At 43.8% G+C, this 9,998-nt stretch overlaps 1 protein-coding gene across 1 annotated transcript in view; it reads right to left on the minus strand.

Annotated features, from left to right (window-relative positions):
- Positions 1-7,242, minus strand: part of LDLRAD4 (low density lipoprotein receptor class A domain containing 4) — a 273,594-nt gene extending 266,352 nt beyond the window's left edge. The window contains exon 1 of the mRNA XM_084281972.1: positions 7,080-7,242. The gene's annotated coding sequence lies outside the window, so the exon portion shown is untranslated. The remainder of the gene's footprint in view (positions 1-7,079) is intronic.
- Positions 7,243-9,998: the final 2,756 nt, after the last annotated feature.

The raw sequence follows: 9,998 nt of genomic DNA on the forward strand, positions 1-9,998 counted from the left end.
AGACATTTTAAGTGAAAATTGAGTATTTGCGAGAAGTTAATCTCAAACGTGCTGTTTCTAGAAACCTGTTAGGAAGGTTACTGAAACAGTATAAGGAATGTGAAAGAGTCACAAACACAGAAAACATACATTTTGGAAATATTTATAGAGCCCCTTCCCCTTCTACTGCCCATACGAGTTTGGTGAAGAATCATAATTAACACAAAACTTTTGTAAAACAAAAACATCTACACATCAAGTGCACTGGCCGACAGGGGCTATTAGTCAGCCCAAGCCTGGCTTCTATATGAGCAGCTGCAATCTTTAATTTAGGAGTATTGTATCTTATCTGGACACATATATATATATATATTATTTTAACAAACGTTCAATTTCATTTTGCTTAACACTAGTTAGGTAAAACCTACAAAACCAGTCATCCATTAAGGTAAAATTATGAGAGAGGAACATATACCTATTAGGTAATTCACAGAAGGCGCCAGTTCAACGGCTATGCAGATTAAATTAGGTTATTTTTAAGTGTTCCTCACATCATCTCCTATCAAACACCTCCTGCTGTGCTCCTCAGCTCTGACCCATAGGGCAGAAGGCAGGCAACAACTCACTTCTGTCTTACAAAAATCCCAAGCAAACCATAGCAAATGTCCAGTTGAAATTCCATATAATACAGGTCAAAATACGCTCTTAGTATCACTTGACACCATAACTAATGGTTAAGCAAAAGCAGAAAATGAAGCAACACCACTTACACCCAACAGTTGGGTGTAACAATTCTACGTAAGGCAATTACAAAGACGTATATCTAGTAGGGATGTACTATAACAAATTTATATTAATGACACATGAAGCAAGAATTAACACCTAATGGAATGTTTAAAGGTGTTTACAAGTCCAAAGTAATAATGGATCACTCTTAATTAACACACAGTAACAATTTCACAAAAGTCTCAGTGGAAGAAGAGGGTTGTTAAAGAGATTGCTTCATATCTCAGTCACAGACTGCCCCCTCCTTTCCTTCTATGAAATGGAGAGCAAGTAGGTTACAGGTGTGAGAAGCCAAAATAATAGGCTCAGTTAGACCACAGAAAAACAGAACTAAAAAAGAATCACACATTTTCCTTCTAATAACCTCCGGAATCAAGAAGAGCAGAAGCTGTGTTTTAAGAACTGTTCTGTTTGAAGATGCTTGCAAGTACTGGACACAAAAAAATAAAGACAAGGTACAGTAGCCTTATACTGGCATATGCTGGACACTACTAGACAGATGAGTCAACCCTTATTTCAGAATTCCGAGTAAAACCAGGACTTCTCCACAAGAAGACAAGGTTTCCAGCCTTTTCTCAATGTTGAAGAGAGCTTAGACTTGTCTTTACTAAGCACTATCATGCATTCTAACAGAATTGTATACTATTGTCTAAAATTGTGACTTAAATATATCCAGTGGTCAAGAATTAAAGTAGAATCATTCAAACCTCCAGATATTTATCATAAAATTCTTCATAAGAGCACTTCTTGCCCGAAAGCCATTACATCTTTTACAGACAAATTCAGAACATATGAACAAAATGGTATACTGAACACCAAATGAATGAAAATCTCCAAACTTGACTTCTATAGACAACAGCAAGTTCAATATCATGAATAAGTATTTTTGAGAAACAGATTCATTGATAGTTTCCATTTTTAGGAAAAAGGGCACCAGAGTGCTTTGCATGGAAGAAATCAAGAGTACTAAGAGATGCAAACACAATGCAATTCCTGAAGACACTTCCTTAACACATCCCATTCCCATGTGCAGCATTCGAGCAGTGGGGCTTTTCAAGGAGATGCAGTCCCACCTTTCTGTACTAATCCTAAATATGTTGGTTCAAAAACGTGGGCACACTGTCCTCCACTTTCACCACGTTTCCTCCACCTTATAGACACCTAAGAATTAGTGTCAACACAGATAAAAATTTTGTAACACCCTACTTAAAGATTCCCATACAACTCTCCAAAGACTCCATACGCTTGTCCCTTTTTCCACTGCAATTAAAGTTCAAAGACTTTAAAACTTTCATGTATTGCCTCATCTTAGTGAAACCAACCAGGAAATTATAATTTAGTCCAATCAAAATGCATACTTGAGACACTTGCTATTACTCTAGCGAGCAAAATTCCTCCTAAGAATAATTCCCCAAAACTGCACAATTGAAACTCATACTGGAAAATGAGCAACAAGCACATGCATTTCTGAATTCAGTAACATGCAAAAACAAACAAACAACAGTAAATCCTCCCATTGGAGTTAAAAGAAATACTTTGGATAAAATATTTCAATCATGCCTATGAACCTACTTTTTTACCTACTTTAAATTTGCCTATACGACTTTATTTTTGCCTATACTATAAATTTGCTTATCTACTTTAAAGATGTTGATATAGGACTACTGCTTTTTCACTGAGCAAGTGAGAGACTAAAGCCTGAGAAAAATGCTGAAAATGTTTACGTTTTAAATGTCTGATATAATGTTTAGGTCAGAATATAGCTGACCTTGGTTTATCAGTTCCAACCCTCAGGGCCAAGCATTTGATTCGACACAAAATAATTTATTATGCTTCTAACATCACTATAATGGAAAAATACCTCAGCTTGAACTTTTTTTTTTTTTTTTTAGAAGGTATCTTGCCATCAGGTCAAAAAGTCTACTATACCTGCACTTCTGCTTAACATGCAGCAAAACCGAGGCACAGTCGCATCAGGCAGAACCACGCCACAGGTTCACATTGCACACAACTCTTCCGGCAGCAGCAGTTCACGTATCCCTGCCTGCAACTTCACCAGCCTTTCTACATGGATGCTGGCAATCGCCGACTTGGGTTGTTCCCCAAACTAACAACATTTGCAAATGCTTTTCAGTTTTAGCAGATAAGTCTCAAAAACCACTATCATTTCCCATCCTCTTTTGGTGTTCTCCACAGAAACTAAATCCCCTAGCCCATAAACTACTTCCACAATAAAATGATAACCCAAGTGAACACAGCTACCTCGATGGGGAACGTCCAAAGTCGTGCCCTGCAAGTTTCCAAAATCCAGCAGAGAAGATTTCTGATCAGTTGTATCTGCAAAATGCAGACATGAAAAAATAACCAGTGGGTGTGGACATGTCGCTTTCCCAGCCCTCTCCCCACTGCACTCACTTCCACCCCCAGCTTCTTTGCTGGTTTTCATGCAGATTTGTGCCAGACATTAGGCATCCTCATTAAGTGGTGTCTGGCAACCTGCCTAAGTTTTAGTGGGTTCTGGGAATGCCAATATATTAACCAGAGGACTTTCTGCATACCCTAAAGAGATTTTATTCAAGAAAAGTCAACCATTTGGCACAAAGAAAGCTTAATTCAAATCTAGGAAAGCTCTCCACTGGCAATAAGAAGAGAAATTGCATTTAGGTTCTTCCTAATTTCTGTCTCCTATCTGAAAGAAAAGTTTGATGGAGAGCAAGATCATTTAAAAGGTCAGAGTACTGTCTGTAATAGGATTTTAGAGAAAAGAAAGGCAGATACGAACGGCACAGACCCAGCACAACATCAAGAAAATGATTCATTTTCACTCCCTTGTCTCTTGTGACCAAAACAATCTTAATCAGGAAGATTAAATTTACCTACTATTATGCTGAGTGATAACGAATGGTGATATGGGTACTTGCAAATCTCCATCGCTTAACTAAACAATAAGAAAAAGCATTTAGCAAAATGCACCTACATTTAGCATATTCCAAATATGCTAAATCAAGGCATATGCTACTGAAATGCATACATTAAATAAATATAGATAATGAATACAGAGACATTTTGCCAGCATGAAGAACAGAAAACACTGTAATGCTGTGATCACTCTTTCAAACTTGCACGCTTCCTTTCTACTGCAGTCCCCTTACAGTTACTATCACTCAACCAACGGTCTCAGAAGCAAGCACGTAAAACTCCTCTCTAAAATAAATAACTTACATTTCTCTTTCAAATACATGGTTCAGAAGAATGCAAAGAAAAAAACAAGAAAAAAAAAGGTCAACAGCTTTCCTTCACTGGAACGTTCTGCGTGCACAGCACACAGGAAAAGTTAAAGGACACTGGACAAACGTGTCATTATTTTGTTCTGAGACTATTTCTGCAGACTTAGGTACCCAGAGAATCCCATTAATTGCACGAAGCTATTCAGCTAATCGAGTCTTCTGCTATCATTTAAACACCACTATCCATTTTTACAGAGAAATTCCTTTAAACTGACACTTACTTCAAACTCATCACTTTGATTTGTACAAAAACTTGCTGGTTTCCTGACAGCAGTTCCAAAATATCATGATCCCTTTATAATGACTAATTAGCACCAGAGAGCTAACAAGAAGTCAATTAAAACCAATTCCATTTAAATGTTTTAGTGTACATATTAGAAGTCTGGCAAAAATAAGATTATGTTTGGTGGGAAAGAAATTTTTAGCTATCTAGGCTGCCTTTGCTTAGACATCAACCTTCTAGGCAAGACGGCTATTCTTAAAAATAGCTGTCAACTGAGAAAAGAAAATGTGTATGTATGAATCATTTCACTACAGGGTTGGATTCCCAGCAACTGATGCACCACTGTTCTGGCATCAGTGCCTTTAACGAGCAGCTGATACTAGCTTGGTGCCATTGAAGAATTTCACGGTTACCACAGAACCAATCTGCAAAGATATTCGTCTCCATACTCCTAGAAGTATTTGTATTTCCTAACTGGCAATTCATTCGCAAGGAGCTGTTTTAAACCATTAGAAACCAGAGACAGAAGAAAAAGAAAATGAAAAAAAACTTTTCCAAGGCCACTCGTAAGTTAAATGCAAGAACCATTTCCACCAATACAAGAGTTGGTGGGCAGGCACATGTTTTTTTAGCACTTCAGTTCTCTCAAAAGTAATTTAATTCAATACAATCTCTCATACACTTTTTTTTTTTAATAATAATTTACTTATTTCTGATTTACATATCCTGAAAGTACTCCCAATGATTTTAGACAGCATCACTCAAGCGCAACCAGTTCTTGGTGGTAGGGTAGCAGCCGCTAGAGAGAGTACTGCAGGGCAGCTGTAAAAAAAGAGAACTAAAGTTTGGACAAGAAAATTAGAGGGAAAACTTCATTCTCATTCAAAAATAAATAAATAAATAAAGACAGACGCGGTACCTTCAGCGAGCAGAAAACTAACTACAACCCATCTTTTCAGGTCTCGCCTTAATGGTCCTACGCAGAGAAAACAGCATTTTACCTGCTTAAAAATCACAAAGGGACAGGTTATCTCTAAACTGTTAGGTTAGACTACTGCTCAATGATTTGCAGCTCACTAAATGTAATTCTGCTACGCCTCAATCTTGAATCCCAATTTCCTTCTACTCCTGCAGCTTCCATCGAAGGCTGTACTCAAGCTTCATCAGCCAAACGCTGCCTAGTGCCTGTAATGTTTCAATTAACATAAACCAATGGTCTGTAATATACTGTCTCACATTGTTAACTCATTCTGTGTTACGCATTTATCATCATTTAGGCCTGCACGGGCATCTTAATTTACTGGCGAATACCAATGTGCTTTATGTGTATGCAGCAATGGTCTTCACGTACCCAAGAATCAGAATTAAGTAAGCTGATATAAACGCAGAATAGCTAAAAAGGTGTAATTTTACTTCTACACATAACCGCATACTTGGCGCATTCCGATGTCAGTCCTCCTCACACTGCTCGCTTTATGTATCGCAGTAACTTAATACCTGGTGCTACCACTCCGGCACAGACATGGATGGGGACAGCACCATCACTATTCAGCGAGCGTGGATGTGGGGAGGTTGGTCCCAAGAGTGCTTCCCACCAGCGTGCTGTGTTCCCAGCCAACCTTCCCCTGGTACATACAGCCACGAAGCCCTAATATTTATATTCTCATTAGTGGGACCATACACGTGTGCACCACACGCACAGTTATTCATCTCTACTCAACAGCGCATCACCCGTTGATTAACCAATTCTGGGTTGTTGCAAGGAGCACATTTCCTACAAGCCTCACCCAAGAAGCGACGCGGGGAGGCAGAACACAAGTTTTGCCATGCAAACACCACTCAGGGGCTGAGGGATGAAAAGCCAAAGGCGCTTCCCAGAAAGAAAGGTACATTACTGTACTTAGGCAGCATCTATGTTCTTACCTCGTCTGTGCCTACCGGTAATTGCCTCTCAGGCTTTCCTACTGATGAAAACTCTCTCCCTCCTCAGCTAGCCTCAGACGGAAGGCGCTGCACACTCTTGATGCTACGTGGTGCACCTTCCCATTCCCCACACGTTTAATGCAAAAGTTTTTCTCTTTGCAAGAACAGATCAACCTCCCCGTTTTCCTTCCTGCCAGGAAGATAGCCACGTTTCAAATCAATAAAACTTTTACGACACCAAACGCTATTTCTAGCGGCGTATAAAATCATTCACCAGATCCCTGCTCTCTCGCACAGCCATCACTTGCGACTCACAAAAGGCTCTGAACCTTCCTGGAGGGGAAAATCCCGGCACAGCCTTTACGGCTGTGGGCACCCAGTTAAGAAGGTGTACCTCCAAGTGGGGAAAAAAAATAATAATAATAAAAAAGTTACTTTCAGCGTTTTGCCTGTTTCCTGTTTATTCCCCGGTGAAGCCTACCCCCAGCGGCGCCCACCTACACGCCGTGAGCCCGGCTCGGAGATGCGGGATGCACGCAGCCAAGGCGAGCAGAGCTGCACTTCTGCTAATAAACTTTAAAAAAAAAAGAAAAAGGGAGGGGTGGGGGGGAAGAGAGGCACTTTGTCAAATATAGGTCATTTGTGCGCCAAGGCGGCAGCCCCCCCGCTCCTTGTCCTTCCTGCCAAAGTTGCCTGCCCGGAGCGCGGCCTCTGCCGGAGGGGGGGGGGGGGGGGGGGGGGTGTCGTTTCGGGACCCCGAAATCCCGGGACCTTGAAACCCCAAGCCCCTGAAACCCTGCAGCGAGCTCGGCGCTCCGGCCTCGATCAGCTCCCCGGGGGCCACCCCCCGGTGCCCCCCCAGCCGCTCCCCCCGCACTCACCTCCCCCCGGCCCCCGCCGAGCGGACGGGGCGCCCGCCGCCCCCGGCAGCCTCCCTCGGTGCGCTGGGGCTGGCTCCGCGGCTGCCTCCAACTCATCCCCAGCCTCGCCGCCTCCTCCTCTCCTCCTCCTCCTCCTCCTCCTCCTCCTCCTCCTCCCCCCGCCCTGCCCGCCCCGCTGGCTGCCGCCTGTCTGCGGCGAGTCTGGCTCTGGCGGCCGGGCGCGGGGCCGCCGGCGCGGGGGAGGGAGGAGGAGGAGGAGGAGGAGGAGGAGGAGGAGGAGGAGGAGGAGGAGGAAGCGGGGGAGGGGCGGCTGTGCTCCTTCCCCTCCCCTCCTCTCCCCTCCTTTCCCCTCCCCTCCTCTCCCCTCCCCGCCCCGCCCGGCTCGGCACAGCCCGGCTCGCCAGCCCACACCGCCCCCTGCCGGGATAATGCGCTGCGGCCCCCCCCCAAAATGCCCCTTATCCCTCCCCTCCCCAAATTTTGGGATGAGGGGAGAGCAGCCAGCCCGAGGCTCCCTCTTCCCTCCGCAGCCGGTGCTGAAGGCAGGGTGGGCGTGCGTGGTGGGGGGGGGAGGCTCCGGGCTCGATTTTGTCCCGTGCAGAATGAGAAATTTTGTGACATCTCCAAAAAATGTTGCCAGACTGGAAAACCCCGTTCTGGGCACGGCCCCACAGGCACGAACCCAAGGCAGGGTTCGGCCGCGCCCCGCAGAAGGAAGGCAGCGCTCAGCCGCAGGTGCTGTCCAGCTCGGGGCTGGTGACAGCCCCAGTAACGCCATCCAGCCTCCTGTCACCATCCCTCTCCCTGTCACCATCCCCGTATCTACATCACCCCCCTTGGGACACAGGGCTGGGACACCCTGGGGGAACCTAACCCTCAGCTGTGCCCAAACCGGGTGGCAACAAGCCCAACAGCCACAAGTTGTGAGTAAGTTTAAACACCAAAATGCTGGCGCACACCGTCACCACGGGGAAAAGAAAAGAATCCCCATTTCTACAAATTCACATCTTCAGTCTCAGTCCACATCCCCACCCATGAGGGACTCTGAAGATTTTCCCTTCCTCACTGTACATGTGAGCCAAGAAGGAACAGGAGAAGTAGCAGGGAGTGGGTAACGCCATGAGCTCTCTTACTCACCTTAAGCATTGCCTGTTGGACTCAAATGTGCTTCTGAAGCTGAGGTGGTTTCCTTTCTGGCCTCACCTCTGTCCAGCAGCAAGCTGAAGGGAAGGTGCAAGTCCACCAGCAGGAGACGGGAAGCTGTCAGGGTGCTGATCCTGCAACCCAGGGCCAAGGAGGCCACGCTGTGAAGATCACAAGGGCCAAGGCCCTCAGCTTGAGCTGGGGTCAGCAGGTGAGACAGCAAATGGGGAAGCAGAGGATGAATTCCAAAAGAGAGAAAAAAAACAGCAGTGAGAGATAATTTTAGCAACCATATGTTGGATTAATCAGCAGGGAGCCAAAGAAGTATCAAACAATACAGGAAAGAACAGCTTCCAATAATCAGGGCGATATGTCCAGGGGCTGCTTGTCCTGAAAGTTGCAAAAATCAGCCAAAGCTCACAGGCTTAATCATCACCACAGTCAACTCTAATCTGCATTTCACTGGCAAACTGGGAGAACCCCAATTTCCAGTCTGCAAACCGTGGTTTGCAATCAGGAATCAAGCGCCCCGTTTCCCAGTGTGTCCCGGTAATGTGTGCGTGCTTCGTAACAAATGAGTCTGACATGCTTCGGCTCCGTTCCCTTCAATGACTTCTCAAGGAAAACAAGAAGTCGATCACTTCAGGCAGAGATTCTTGTCGTGTGCAAAGTAATATTCACAACACATGGAAAACTTTGCAAGGCATAACAAAATCACCCATCAAGTAACCATATCTACGCAGTACCTACACAGTGGAAAAAATTGCCTCTAGAAAGGAAAGATGTGGAAGAGTAGATTAAGCGGACTACTTTTGTTTACTTTCACACAGAAAACCAATCCTTTATTGTGATAACAACACAGTGAATTTTCCCTGAGAGCACCTCTACCGTACATGGTCCCTTATGAACTGGTGCAATCTATTACAAGTTCTGTAGTGGACATCACGCTTGTAGATATAAAGCCCCGCGTACTAGAGACTGGAGGTGCTCTTTTTTTGTTTTTGTTTGTTTGTTTTTAATACCAATCTTAGTTTGAAGGGATTTATGCCATTTCTTCAGAATGCCAAATGTGTGTCTGACTCAAATCCTCACAAGTTGGTTGAACAGGTTGAAAATAATTAGTTTAACTACTGCCAAAAAAAGAAATATATATATATAATTCTCCTCATATTTTCAAGTTTTCTTTCTCTGATTTCTGACAAAAATCAACGGGTCATTATATTTTTCTCAAAACATTTAGATTTTTAAGCTTTAATTAAGTTTAAAATTAAGTTCTTATATTCAAATTTTCAGGCCATACACACCATCTTCAGAGATTAACCAAACTACAAGATAATTTTGACTCAAAGATTTCACAGAATTACAGAATTGTAGGGGTTGGAAGGGACCTCAGGAGATCATCGGGTCCAACCCCCCTGCCAAAGCAGGTTCCTTAGAGCAGGCTGCCCAGGTATGCATCCAGATGGGCCTTGAATATCTCCAGAGAAGGAGACTCCACAACCTCCCTGGGCAGCTTGTTCCAGTGCTCCGTCACCCTCACCATGAAGATTTACGCACTTTGAAGGTCATATAAAAGTATAATGGCAGCAATATGGGATACTTTGGGTATGTAGAAGGAATACAGTGGAGGAAAAAAAAAAAGCATACTCATACACATGGTCACAAAGTGCTATGTGTATATTGATCTATGCCAGGAAAAAGAAACAAAGGTTACATTCAGTACTCCTGGTACTCTTTTTCCTATCTGAGATATCCCTGGAAGAGACAAGCTGAAAC

The sequence above is a fragment of the Netta rufina genome, assembly GCF_964035555.1.
Source record: "Netta rufina genome assembly, chromosome: 2".
Classification (NCBI taxonomy): domain Eukaryota; kingdom Metazoa; phylum Chordata; class Aves; order Anseriformes; family Anatidae; genus Netta; species Netta rufina.